Consider the following 15,287-nt stretch of genomic DNA (forward strand, 5'->3'; position numbering starts at 1 on the left):
ACCCCCCAGAGTTTATAGTTAAGGGATTTCATGTGACTGTGGATTGAAGGTGGTTTCTGGTCTTGTTTTGTCGGAACTTGTGTTCCAGTTCCTTTTGGTGGTGAAGCACATTAGGGAATCCAGTATTTTTTTCGCTTTTGTTTGAGTTTGGCAGTGTGAGAGTGTTTGGGTTTAGAAATGCAACTGTACTACAAAGTCCTAGCTGGCTTGCTGTAGTCATGTAAGCTACACCACAAGAGAATATCTGAAAGCTGCCATCTTACAGTCAATCCAATAAAGATTTGCAGTGACATAGCACTGAGGAGCACTGCTGTCTTTCAACATTAAATATGGTGCCAGGAGGTGGAGATAAAATAAGAGTTTTGTAATGCTCCAGAAAAGACACAGCTCAGAAAAGCACACAGATATGGTTGAATCTGCAAAAAAGCTGCCGAGAAGGAAAAGGAAAGCAAACACATACAAAAGGCTGCAAGTAAAATACTGAATGAGTGAGTCTGGCACTAAACTTTCCAATCCCAGCTCTAGTAGAAATTAAAGTTGCAGCATGGTGGCACAGAGGCTGCCTCACAGCGCCAGGGACCTGGCTTCAATTCCAGCCTTGGGTGACTCTCTGTGTGGAGTTTGCACTTTCTCCCTGTGTCTGCGTGGGTTTCCTCCGGGTGCTCCGGTTTCCTCCCACAGACCAAAGAAGTACAAGTTGGGTGGATTGGCAATGCTAAATTGCCCCCTAGTGTCCAAGGATGTGCAGGTTAGGTGGGGTTGTGGGGGTGGGGCAGGGGAGTGGGCCTACGTAGTGTGCTTCTTCATGGGGTCAGTGCAGACTTGCTGGGCTGAATGACCTCCTTCTGCCCTGCAGGGATTCTATGATGATAGATGATATCCACAATCCCAGTTGAAAGGGAAGGCTGAGGCGGCAGTGAAAATTGCCAAAGAAATCAAGAAAATCTAGCACAGACATCCACAAGGTAACCTTCGGGTTGGTAAATACAATCCAAAGGCTAATATCATGCAGCAGGCAAAACACAGAAAAGCTACTGTTGCTAGTATGGTGAGTAAGCGAGTGAAAAAATCAAGGTCAACGGCGGAAAGCCAAATTTAATTTGACAAGACTACCAAACCATTACCAGAATAAGAGCCATTCAGGGTGCAACCCTTCAATGCCCTCATCAAGAGACAGCCCACATGGAAACTTGGGACATGTATAGAGAAATTGTCACCGATCATACATGATAGAAGTAAATGACCAAATACACCTGTGCAACCGTAGCCAGAAATGAACAGCGAGTGAAGCTGATACTTCACTACAGTTGGCCAGTCAGGAAGAAGGGACATCATCAGCTGTACTGCGTACAGAATGACCATAAATCCCAGAGAGCCACATGACCCAAAGAACCGCAATGAAACCCCAACAATTACCATGGCAACAAGTGCGATGGGAATGATACTCCACAGACAAGAAACATTGTCCAAATGAACAGCCAATGACAAATTGAACGCATAGCATTAAGAGACTTGCATGAGTTAAAGGGCTCGATAAAACCAAATGGAAACAAAGTCCCACAGCGAGAATGGTTAGCCGCGTGATACCCGGCACTCGCAGTGCCAAGCAACTCACGTTGTAGAAGCGGCTTCAGTGGGGAACACACGGCCGAGGCCACACACGACCCCTTTTTGTACACTGGGGAGCTCCACTCGCCGGAACTCCCCAGTGTGGGGAGGGATCCGGACGCCATTTAAAAATGGCATCCCGATCTGCAAGGCCCCCAAAGCGATCCCCAACCTCCCCCCAGCCCGAATGCACTATGGGAGGGTCCCTGGCCACATTCCCCCTCAATACTCATGCAAGGCACCCCCGGGCCGCTCATGCGCACGCAATAGAAAATGCCAGCTTGGCATGTTGGCAGTGCCAACCTGGCACCAGGTAGTGCCCACACCAGCTTGCAAGGCCACCTGGGCACCTTGACAGTGCAAGCTGGCACAGCCAGGGTGCCTAGTTGACACCAGCAGTGACAGGGCACCACTCTGCACAAAGGGAATGCAGCTGGGGTTCTCCAATCGTCTGGGAGACCCCATGAGTGCTGTTCCATCTGATCCCCGTTTGTGGGGTCCAGTGCTGAACGGTGCTCGTCCGAGGTCTCCAAGGTGAAGAGGATGAATCCCAAAGCCTCAGCTACTTCAGGAATCTACACATATTAATAACCTTTATTGTCACAAGTAGGCCTACATCAACACTGCAATGAAGTTACTGTGAAAAGCTCCTAGTCACCACATTCCGGTGCCTGTTTGTATACACAGAGGGAGAATTACCTAACAGCACATCTTTGAGGACGTGTGGGAGGAAACCTGAGCACCCGGAGGTAACCCATGCAGACATGGGGAGAACGTGCAGATTCCACACAGACACTGACCCAAGCCGGGAATCGAACCTGGGACACTGGCGCTGTGAAGCCATAGTGCTAACCACTATGCTATGGTGCTGCCCATTCGCGTGGCACTAACTGTCTCACTCTAATATGCAGATTTTCCAACAAGCGAGCCCACCTATTTACATCGCAACGTCTTGCGAGATTGCGTTGGATCTCGCAAGGCATTGTGAGCCGGGTAGATCCCGGGAACGGGGTCTCCCGGCTTTTATCTGCGTGGCCATTGGATCACACCCAAAGACTGCAGAGACCGACCAGTAGAACAAACAGTTGCTAATGCAAGCAAATATGTCTTCTGTTCATGAGGAAAAGGCAGGCAACGACAGCCAGGAAATCTATGGGATTCATCAGTTGCAGTCAGTGGGAGGAGGTGCCTGAAGACAACTGAAATCGGGGGGTGGGGCGAGGGGCAGAGAAGGAGGTGGGGGCATGGTGGTTGGGGAGTGCGGATAAGGGATGAGGCTGTAGCAGACCGATTGGAAGTCAGGGAGTTTGTGGGGGAGACTAGTGCAGTTGAGGCAGAACATAGAACATAGAAAATACAGCACAGAACAGGCCCTTCGGCCCACGATGTTGTGCCGAACCTTTGTCCTAGATTAATCATAGATTATCATTGAATTTACAGTGCAGAAGGAGGCCATTCGGCCCTTTGAGTCTGCACCAGCTCTTGGAAAGAGCACCCTACCCAAACTCAACACCTCCACCCAACACCAAGGGCAATTTGGACATTAAGGGCAATTTATCATTGGCCAATTCACCTAACCCGCACATCTCTGGACTGTGGGAGGAAACCGGAGCACCCGGAGGAAACCCACGCAGACACGGGGAGGACGTGCAGACTCCGCACAGACAATGACCCAAGCCGGAATCGAACCTGGGACCATGGATCTGTGAAGCAATTGTGCTATCCACAATGCTACCGTGCTGCCCTTAAGAACAAATAAATCTACACTATATCATTTTCCCGTAATCCATGTACCTATCCAACAGCTGCTTGAAGGTCCCTAATGTTTCCGACTCAACTACTTCCACAGGCAGTGCATTCCATGCCCCCACTACTCTCTGGGTAAAGAACCTACCTCTGATATCCCTCCTATATCTTCCACCTTTCACCTTAAATTTATGTCCCCTTGTAATGGTGTGTTCCACCTGGGGAAAAAGTCTCTGACTGTCTACTCTATCTATTCCCCTGATCATCTTATAAACCTCTATCAAGTCGCCCCTCATCCTTCTCCGTTCTAATGAGAAAAGGCCTAGCATCCTCAACCTTTCCTCGTAAGACCTACTCTCCATTCCAGGCAACATCCTGGTAAATCTTCTTTGCACCTTTTCCAGAGCTTCCACATCCTTCCTAAAATGAGGCGACCAGAACTGTACACAGTACTCCAAATGTGGCCTTACCAAAGTTTTGTACAGCTGCATCATCACCTCACGGCTCTTAAATTCAATCCCTCTGTTAATGAACGCGAGCACACCATAGGCCTTCTTCACAGCTCTATCCACTTGAGTGGCAACTTTCAAAGATGTATGAACATAGACCCCAAGGTCTCTCTGCTCCTCCACAATGCCAAGAACTCTACCGTTAACCCTGTATTCCGCATTCATATTTGTCCTTCCAAAATGGACAACCTCACACTTTTCAGGGTTAAACTCCATCTGCCACTTCTCAGCCCAGCTCTGCATCCTATCTATGTCTCTTTGCAGCCGACAACAGCCCTCCTTACTATCCACAACTCCACCAATCTTCGTATCGTCTGCAAATTTACTGACCCACCCTTCAACTCCCTCATCCAAGTCATTAATGAAAATCACAAACAGCAGAGGACCCAGAACTGATCCCTGCGGTACACCACTGGTAACTGGGATCCAGGCTGAATATTTGCCATCCACCACTACTCTCTGACTTCTATCGGTTAGCCAGTTCGTTATCCAACTGGCCAAATTTCCCACTATCCCATGCCTCCTTACTTTGTGCAGAAGCCTACCATGGGGAACTTTATCAAATGCCTTACTAAAATCCATTTACACTACATCCACTGCTTTACCTTCATCCACATGCTTGGTCACCTCCTCAAAGAATTCAATAAGATTTGTAAGGCAAGACCTACCCCTCACAAATCCGTGCTGACTATCCCTAATCAAGCAGTGTCTTTCCAGATGCTCAGAAATCCTATCCTTCAGTACCCTTTCCATTACTTTGCCTACCACTGAAGTAAGACTAACTGGCCTGTAATTCCCAGGGTTATCCCTAGTCCCTTTTTTGAACAGGGGCACGACATTCGCCACTCTCCAATCCCCTGGTACCACCCCTGTTGACAGTGAGGACGAAAAGATCATTGCCAACGGCTCTGCAATTTCATCTCTTGCTTCCCATAGAATCCTTGGATATATCCAGTCAGGCCCGGGGGACTTGTCTATCCTCAAGTTTTTCAAAATGCCCAACACATCTTCCTTCCTAACAAGTATTTCCTCGAGCTTACCAATCTGTTTCACACTGTCCTCTCCAACAATATCGCCCCTCTCATTTGTAAATACAGAAGAAAAGTACTCATTCAAGACCTCTCCTATCCCTTCAGACTCAATACACAATCTCCCACTACTGTCCTTGATCGGACCTACCCTCGCTCTAGTCATTCTCATATTTCTCACATATGTGTAAAAGGCCTTGGGGTTTTCCTTGATCCTACCCGTCAAAGATTGTTCATGCCCTCTCTTAGCTCTCCTAATCCCTTTCTTCAGTTCCCTCCTGGCTATCTTGTATCCCTCCAATGCCCTGTCTGAACCTTGTTTCCTCAGCCTTACATAAGTCACCTTTTTCCTCTTAACAAGACATTCAACCTCTCTTGTCAACCATGGTTCCCTCACTCGACCATCTCTTCCCTGCCTGACAGGGACATACATATCAAGGACACGTAGCACCTGTTCCTTGAACAAGTTCCACATTTCACTTGTGTCCTTCCCTGCCAGCCTATGTTCCCAACTTATGTACTTCAATTCTTGTCTGACAACATCGTATTTACCCTTCCCCCAATTGTAAACCTTGCCCTGTTGCACGTACCTATCCCTCTCCATTACTAAAGTGAAAGTCACAGAATTGTGGTCACTATCTCCAAAATGCTCCCCCACTAACAAATCTATCACTTGCCCTGGTTCATTACCCAGTACTAAATCCAATATTGCCCCTCCTCTGGTTGGACAATCTACATATTGTGTTAGAAAAGCTTCCTGGACACACTGCACAAACACCACCCCATCCAAACTATTTGATCTAAAGAGTTTCCACTCAATATTTGGGAAGTTAAAGTCGCCCATGACTACTACCCTATGACTTCTGCACCTTTCCAAAATCTATTTCCCAATCTGTTCCTCCACATCTCTGCTACTATTGGGGGGCCTATAGAAAACTCCTAACAAGGTGACTGCTCCTTTCCTATTTCTGACTTCAACCCATACTACCTCAATAGGGTGATACTCCTCGAACTGCCTTTCTGCAGCTGTTATACTATCTCTAATTAATAATGCCACCCCCCCACCTCTTTTACCACCCTCCCTAATCTTATTGAAACATCTATAACCAGGGACCTCCAACAACCATTTCTGCCCCTCTTCTATCCAAGTTTCCGTGATGGCCACCACATCGTAGTCCCAAGTACCGATCCATGCCTTAAGTTCACCCACCTTATTCCTGATGCTTCTTGCAGAGGCCCAGGTTTTCCTGGCAGAGTCTGGGGTAATTGCATTTGCTCCTAGCCCACAGGGCATTCTAACGCAAGTCATCCGTAAAGATTTACATTGGCGTTAACCAGGCACCTTCTCCGGAATTCGTCTGGCTGCTGGCTGCAGACAGTGGAGGACTCTCCCTGACTCTACTTAATATTACGTTGTGAAACCTTTCAATATTAACCAGGCCCCACCTACCTTTCGTGGGAACCTCATCAGTGACAGAAATTGAGCAGAGTAGAGCATGCAGTGGATTTTTCATTGTCGCTGGGTGGGAATGGGACAAGGTGGTGAAAATCGCGATTGTGGAATCAACCAAAGTGTTTATTCACAAATCAAAGGTCAGGAGGGTCCTGATCATATTTCCTGAATTGGAATCTTCTCAATCAGTGCAAGAACTAGACCATTCTCCCAAACTAAAAGGCATTCCTACAGCTTTCTTAATGTTTCAATGTGCTAAAACATTGAAAAGTTACCATCCTGTTACCTCTGTGAATCAGGAGAATGTCTTTGGTATGTCACTGTGACACTCAGTGACTCATATGTGGATTGTAGCTTTGCTAACCGTCGAAGGCTTGAACTTCAGCACAGTGAGGGGCCGGTTTTATGAACAGGTTTGTTTTCAGGCTGTCATGTGGGAGGGGGATTGACAGTTTATACTTGACCCTTTCTGGAAGGTGGATCTTTGCCTGGGTTATAAATACAGCTTTGATTGCATATCCTGTTACACTTCCATCGTATCTTGATATAGATATAGATGTCAAACCTCGACAGAACATTGCAACATCAACTCTGACATATCACTTTCTGCTGAATTTTATCAAATTTCTGGGAATGATAAAACTGAAGTGCAGATCCTCTGTATTAACAATTGTTACTGTAAGAGTGTTGCTAATTTTCAGTTTCCAGTGTGCAATGTAACGCTGGAATTTATTTTACATGAGATGTGTTTTAGTTATGATTCAACATTAGCAGTTTTTGCTTTTATAGTAATGTCCAATGAAAATAATGCCTTGGAGCAGTTTACAAAGTGACAGCCATGGGGATCAGAGAGTATAGAGGGGGAAGGTAAAAGGTATAATTAAAGAAATACGTTTTTAGGCCAGCTTTGAAGGGAGAGAAGTGGGCAAGGATTTTAGGAGGAAGCTCCAGAGTGAAGGGACATTTGGGCTGAAGGATGAGCTTCTAGTAATGGAGTGAAGGCTATAGAGGGAAACATGGGCAAGTGGTAATTGAGAGTCATAGGAATAGATTTTGGGAGCGGGAGTGTATGGCTGCAGCAGATATCCAAAATAGGGTGTGGAGAAATGAGATTGTCATTGGATGGCAACAACGTAATCTAATAACATTGGAGGGGAAATGTAGATTAGTGATATAGGAGTTGTTTGTGAGGGATTAGGGTGAATTCTTTAAGGAAAGGTGACTGAGATTTTAAAAGGATTGGCCATAAAATGTAATGGAATATTCTCTACTTGACTGGATGAGTGCAGCGCCAACAACACTCAAGAAGCTCAACACCATCCAGGACAAAGCAGCATGTTCGATTGCTCCTCCTTCCACAAACATTCAAACCCTCCACCACCTACGAACAGTGGAAGCCGTACAGTACCATCTACAAGGTGCTCTGCAGTAATTCGCCAAGGTTCCTTAGACAGCACCTTCCAAACTCACGACCTCTACCATCTAGAAAGACAAGAGCAGCACCACCTGGAGGTTCCCCTCCAAGTCACTCACCACCCTCACTTGAAATATATCGCCGTTCCTTTAGTGTCGCTGGGGCAACATCCTGGAACCCTCCCTAACAGCACTGTGGATGTACCTACACCTCAGGGACTGCAGCGGTTCAAGAAGGCAATTCACAACCATCTTCTGAGGGCATCCAGGGATAGGCAATAAATGCTGGCCTAACCAGTGATGCCCACATCCTATAAATGAATTTAAAAAAAAGAAAGTCTGACAATGGCAGAGAAGCTGGGGGTGGAAATGCAGAGCTTGGTGTTCAGGAGCTGGGTTGGAAGGGAGCAAGGGATTGACGACATAAACAAAATAAATCTACTTTAGAGTAGAGGGGGGCCATAGAGAACTGACAGAGTGCAGGGGAATGGGTTGTTCGAGGGTGCGATCTCACCGAATTGCAACAGAGTCCCGTGTCGTGTGCGTTTAGCCAGGTGTTTCCCGGCGCTCCGAACGGCGAGACTAGCTACTTATTCTAATATGCAGATTCGGAAAATACTGATCCCGCCCATTGCAGATCACAACGTCTTGTGAGATCCCGTTAGATCTCGCAAAACATGGTGAGCCAGGTAGATCCCAGAAGAGGGATCTCCCACCATCTACCGGCCGCGCCGACGTTTGGGCGCAATGCAGCCGGTAAATCGCGCCCAGAATTTGTGAGAAGTGAGGGAAAGAGTCTGTGTTGGATGGTCAGGAGGCAACCTTCATTTTATAAAGAAAGAAATCAGAAGCGAGGATGGAGGATGTACGAGGGAGGCTGTTCAAAGAGTTTTGTAAGAGCAAAAAGGCTGAGGATTGGTTGTCTTTGCTTTCCAAGATGACGCAGGAGAAGAAAGAGCATGTGGCCGTGGGGAAGGTCAGTCAGGCAGTATGGCTTGAGGTTTTAAATACTGAATTGGCAGTGGACAACTAGGCTGGTAATAAAGGCACACATCGGAGCACCCAACACTGGTCAAGTTAGATTAAACCAGTATGAAGCAATTAAAAGAATGATCGGCATTCCATTCCAGATACATTATATAAACAGACTGCTAGATTTCCGCAGCATCTTTCTTTTAGAGCACATATGAGGGATGTGTTGAACCATGAAATTCAAACTGATTTAAACAGGCCGGGGACTGAACTGTAAAAACTAATCGAGGGGGGTGAAAAATCCAGGAACTCCTTTCCTAATAGCACTGTGTGAGTTCCTACAACAAATGGACAGGCATGGTGGCGCAGTGGTTAGCACTGCTGTATCACGGCGCTGAGAACCCGGGTTCGATCCAGATCATTGCCCATGCAGAGTTTGCACAATCTCCCCGTGTTTACATGAGTCTCACCCCTGTCGTGTTATTCACCCTGGGTAACACGGACTGCAACAGGATGCAGATGAATTGTAAAGCATACACCAAACGTAGACGTTGGTTCAAAACGATTTATTGAACTTCTGTAACAATGCACACAGCTGGCTGTGGGTTGACACTCTACTACTCTAAGTGTACTAACTCTAACTAACTAGACCAGGCTAGCTCTGATCCACGTGTAGAAGGCGCTGACTGATATATACACCCTGACTGTCACTACAGTTTGTCACCAGTGGGAAGAGGCGGAGCGCTGATGCCTCGTGTATTTTATAGTTGGAAGCCCCCCTCTGGTGTTCTGTCTGGTGATTGGTTGTATTCTGTCCTGTATGTTGATTGGCTAACCTGGGTGTCTGTCACTGCCTGTTTTTACCTCATGATGTGCATGGGTGCATATTCTGACATCCCCCCTTTTTAAAAAAGAATTGTCGGTTGCTTGGAGCATATACGACATATTTACAGATATAACTCTTTACAGCAAATGGCGAGTGAAGGCATATGTACATGTAAGGTGTCTAGCGGCAGATACAGAACAATATGTACAAAGGAAATATTTAGAAGTCCAATCTCTGGGGCTGGTGTCAGATCCTTGTCGATCACCTGAGAAGTGGAGGTGGGGACGACAGCGCCTTGACAGGCGGGATTGCAGCCAGATTGGTGGCCTCGTGGAGCGAGGTGTCCGGTAAAGGCATAACGACAGCTGGGAACGTGAGATCCGGTGGTGGGCAGGCAAGTTTGCGTAGTGCCCTTCTGTTGCGCCTGACAATGGATCCATCAGTCATGTGAACCACAAGCGACCTGGGAGCAGCCTGGCGAACAACAACAGCTGGAGCTGACCAGCCTCCACCAGGCAACTTGATGCGAACAGCATCTTCCGGAGAGAGCACAAGCAAATCAGTAGCATGAGCATCGTATGTCAGCTTTTGCCGGTTTCTGAGTTGCTGTACCTTTTGCAGCACTGGGAGGTGATCCAGGTCAGGTAAATGAATGGCCGGAACAGTCATCCGCAGGTCACGATTCATAAGGAGTTGTGCCGGAGACATACCGGTGGACAGAGGGGTTGCAGAAGCAGAGTCTGCAGCCTTGCAGAGCAGTTGCTTCATGATATGGACCCCTTTCTCGACCTTCCCGTTTGATTGCGGGTAATGCGGGCTCGAGGTAATGTGCTTGAACTGGTATAGCGTCGCGAAATTGGACCACTCTTGGCTGTAGAAGCAGGGACCGTTGTCGCTCATGACCGTGAGCGGAGTACCATGCCTGGCAAATGTCTCCTTGCAGGCCTTGATGACAGTCCTTGATGTGAGGTCGGACAGTTGCACCTCTTCGGGGTAACTCAAGAAGTAGTCAATTATAAGCACGTGGTCACGCCCATTGGCGTGAAAAAGATGGATTCCCACCTGAGGCCACGGGGAGGTCACAATCTCGTGTTGCTAGAGTGTTTCTGTGGGCTGAGAAGGCTGGAAACGCTGGCAGGTCGCACAATTGAGGACCATGTTGGATATGTCCTCGTTGATGCCAGGCCAATAGACAGCCTGCCGGGCCCTGCGCCTGCATTTCTTGATACCGAGGTGTCCCTCGTGGATCCGTTTGAGCACTAAGCTCTGGAGGCTGCGAGGAATAACGATACGATCTAGCTTGAGGAGGATCCCCTCGACAACTGTTAGGTCATCCTTGACATTAAAGAACTGGGGGCATTGCCCTTTCTGCCAACCATTTGCAAGGTGATGTATGACCCGCTGCAGAAGAGGGTCCTTGGCAGTCTCTTCTCGAATGTTGACGACTCGTTCTTCTGAGGCCGGAAGGTTGCTGGCACACAGTTGCACCTGTGCCTCAATTTGGCGGATGAAGTCGATCTGTTCACACGGCGAGGTGATGGCGCGAGACAGGACATCCGCAATGATTAGTTCTTTGCCCGGTGTGTAAACCAATTCAAAATCATACCTGCGGAGTCGAAGGAGAATGCGCTGAAACCTGGGCATCATGTCATTCAAGTCCTTGTGAATGATATGGACTGTGGTCTGTGGTCAGTCTCTACTGTGAAGGTTGGTAGACTGTAGACGTAATCATGGAACTCTACAATACCGATGAGGAGGCCGAGGCACTCTTTCTCTATCTGAGCATACCTCTGCTCAGTGGGAGTCATGGCCCTTGACGCATAGGCCACTGGAGCCCAGGACGAGGAGTCATCACCGCACCAATGCTGTCCCGGCTGGCATCCGTGGAGATTTTGTCCCCCGCTCTGGGTCAAAAAACGCTAGTACCGGAGCAGTGGTGAGCTTTGCCTTTAACTCGAGCCACTCTGCTTGATGTGTGGGTAGCCACTGGAAGGCAGTGAACTTCTTCACCAGATGCCTGAGAGCCATGGTGTGTGATGCGAGGTTGGGAATGCACTTTCCCAAGAAGTTGACCATACTCAGGAAGCGGAGTACCGCCTTTTTGTCTTCCGGGGTCTTCATGGTGTTGATTGGCTTGACTTTGTCCAAGTCCGGTTGCACGCCCTGCTGGGATATTTGATCACTCAAAAACTTGATTGATGACATGCCAAAGGAGCATTTGGCCTTGTTAAACTTGAGGCCGAGGCCGTTGGCATGTATGTATCTAAAGATATGTTGGAGACGAGATATGTGTTCATCTGGGGTCGTGGACCATATAATGGCGTCATCAACATAAACCCGCACACCCTCAATGCCCTCCAGCATCTGTTCCATGATCCTGTGAAAGATTTCAGAGGCTGAAACAACACCAAACGGCATGCGGTTGTAACAGTACCTTCCGAAAGGTGTATTAAACGTGCAGAGCTTCCTGCTGGACTCGTCCAGTTGTATCTGCCAGAAGCCACGCGATGCATCTCGCTTTGTGAAGAATTTGGCATGTGCCATCTTACTGGTTAGCTCCTCCCGCTTCAGGATCAGGTAGTGTTCCCGCATGATGTTTCGGTTAAGATCCTTGGGATCTATACATATGCACAGTTCTCCAGAGGGCTTCTTCACACAGACCATAGAGCTGACCCAGTCAGTCGGTTCCGTCACTTTAGAGATTATACCCTGGTCTTGGAGCTCCTGCAGCTGCGCCTTTAAACGGTCCGTCAGAGGAGCCGACACCCGGCGTGGTGCATGGATCACAGGCGTGGCATCAGGCCTGAGTAAGATTTTGTAGCGGTATGGCAGCGTGCCCATCCCACTGAACACATCTGGGTATTGCGACAGGATTTTGTCAATGTCAGCCTGAAGATTCATATTGGCAGACGACATGGCATGTACGCGCTGGACGAGATTGAGTAGCTTGCATGCATGGGCACCAAGCAGGGAAGCCTTGTCAGGCTTGACAATTTCGTATCGCAGTGTGGCTTTGATGGCCTTGTTGGAGACATGCAGGTGACAAGACCCTAACGCAGTGATGGCATTGCCATTATAATCAAGCAGCTGGCAGGCCGGCGGAAGAATTTTTGGCTGCCTTTGGATGCGAGCAAGATCTGCTTGAGATATGAGATTGGCTGAAGCACCAGGGTCCAGCTTGAACCGGATGCTGCATTGGTTAACTTGTACGACAGCACGCCATTCGTCCGCAAAATCCACGTTGAGGATGGGTAGGCATGTTGCTGAATTTGAGGAGGCCTTGTCATACGTGGTAATGATGCCCACACGATATGGGGACTCCAGGCAGTCGCCCTCTGGATCCGTGGTGTTACGAGGTTCCGAATCCAGCAGGCCTTGCTGCACACTTCGAACGAGTTTGCGTTGGAACTGGGATCACTGGCCCATGATCGGAGGTGCAGACCTGCACAAGGCTGCATAATGGCCAGGTTTCCCACAATTTAAACATTGCCTGCCTCTCGCAGGGCATTGCCGCTTTAAGTGGGCGGTGCCGCAGTTCGGGCAGGTCATGACGTTGACGTCGTAACGCTCCATGCGTCGTTGCACATGCGCAGTGCGGTCAGCCGCCGCTCGCACCTGCGCAGTGTGGTCTTCGGCCACTTCGTTCTTTGGATGGCCTGGTCCCCCGCAGTCGATAGGAGCAGCGTGATTTTTCTGGCATTGGACGCATCCTCGAGGCCCAAGGCCTCAATGTACAGACTGAATTTCTGCTTGAAGACCCACCAGTTGGCGTCGGGATTTCCAGAGATCCGGAGCTGTGGAGGGGCCTGGATCTTCTCCATGCCGCTGGAAGGCACTTGCTGGTCGTCACTGAATTATTCAAGGTAAATTACTTAGATGAAGTTGACTCCTGGTATCATGTCGTGTTATTCACCTGGGGTAACACGGACTGCAACAGGATGCAGATGAATTGTAAAGCATACACCAAACGTAGGAGTTGGTTCAATACGATTTATTGAACTTCTGTAACAATGCACACAGCTGGCTGTGAGTTTACACTCTACTACTCTAAGTGTACTAACTCTAATTAACTAGACCAGGCTAGCTCTGATCCACGTGTAGAAGGCGCTGACTGATATTTACACCCTGACTGTCACTACAGTTGTCACCAGTGGAAAGAGGCGGAGTGCTGTTGTCTCGTGTGTTTTATGGTTGGAAGCCCCCCTCTGGTGTTCTGTCTGGTGATTGGTTGTGTTCTGTCCTGTATGTTGATTGGCTAACCTGGGTGTCTGTCACTGCCTGTTTTTACCTTATGATGTGCATGGGTGCATATTATGACAACCCCCACACCCCAAAGGATGTGCAGGCTAAGTGGATTGGCCACGCTAAATTGCCCCTTAATTGGAAAAACAAATTGGGTTCTTTAAATTTAAAAGAAATACATGGACTGCAGTGGTGGAAGAAGACAGCTCAACAATACCTATCAAGGACAATTAATGGCCAATAAACATTGGCCTAGCCAGCGATGCCACATCCTATGAACAATTCTTTTTTTAAATGCATCGCAAGTTCAATTTTCCCTCACCCAATATCTAGATGTGTGCCCTCTACATTGTCTTTACCCAGCAGTTGGGACTGAGACCCCTACAGAAATTCAGCTCGATGAGATTTATTTTACCCCCTCCTTAACCCAACAATAGTGGAGTCAATGGCACTGCCCTCATCACTGTTTCAACTGAATTGAGTCAACTCTTAAACCAGGGATGAAATCTGGGACATTCGTGGTCTCGGTTGCTTGCTAGCGCAATACAGAGTTTTTTATTCCCACCTTGCATGTTGCCATCGTAAGAAGGGAAACAAATGGCAGCTATCAGCCGTCCAACTTTATCAGGGATTTTGTTTCTGACAGACCAGCCGCTCAGTCGAAGTAGATTCTGCAGAATCAGTCTGTGTGTCTAACTGGAAACTCAGGAGTGGGGGAATTTTAAAAGCACATTTGTATTCATTTATTCAGGTTTTTTTCCTGCTTCCCTAGGACAGCTCAGTAAGACGAGGCAATCAAAGGGGATCGTAGATCTCGATAGAACATATTTAAGATTTTATTTTGGTTCCCTCGGGTGCATCCCAACGCTGTCAAAACAGTATTGCCATAATTGATTATAACATTTGATGGGGAAATTCAAAGCTCCTCCATGTCACTGCAATGCAATTTTATTTATTTTTAATAAATAAGGCTCAGCAGCCTATTTCTATAAGTGGGTCACTCTTTATTTCTTGCTCATAGTTTCCCCAACACACATAGGATATATATTTTTTAAAGTATTTCTAATTGCCGGCATTTTTATTTTGAAGTTTTCCTTCAAATTAAAAAAAGCAATTACTGCTTTTGCTGTCAAATATCATCAGTCAGCTTTCCTGGTGTCAATTGAACAGTTCATCGGGCAGCACGGGGAGGTGAAGAGTTCAATGTGAGGGGCACAAAGTGGAAGCACTGCTGACTCACAACTGTTATTAGTATCACAATGGCCAACTTTGCCACAGAGTCGCTATTTTAAACTTCATCATAACAGCTACAGCTGAAATATTGGTGGCAATTTTCCGTGTAATTATGTGTTGCACTCTCTTTCCAGCAGCACTAGCAGAATCAATCTCAGCCACCCCTCCTCACATTATCTCTTCACCTGGTGACATCAGTCAGCGGCGCAGTTCAATTATTGCAGCAGGGGATCAGAGAACGCTTGACACTAAAATTG

The 15,287-nt window shown here is 47.7% G+C and overlaps 1 protein-coding gene across 1 annotated transcript in view; it reads right to left on the bottom strand.

The window, feature by feature from the left end:
• LOC140411674 (forkhead box protein O3-like) overlaps positions 1–15,287 on the bottom strand; it is a 262,838-nt gene that overhangs the window by 16,646 nt on the left and 230,905 nt on the right. The window lies entirely within an intron of this gene.

Source organism: Scyliorhinus torazame, chromosome 1 (assembly GCF_047496885.1).
Source record: "Scyliorhinus torazame isolate Kashiwa2021f chromosome 1, sScyTor2.1, whole genome shotgun sequence".
Classification (NCBI taxonomy): Eukaryota; Metazoa; Chordata; class Chondrichthyes; order Carcharhiniformes; family Scyliorhinidae; genus Scyliorhinus; species Scyliorhinus torazame.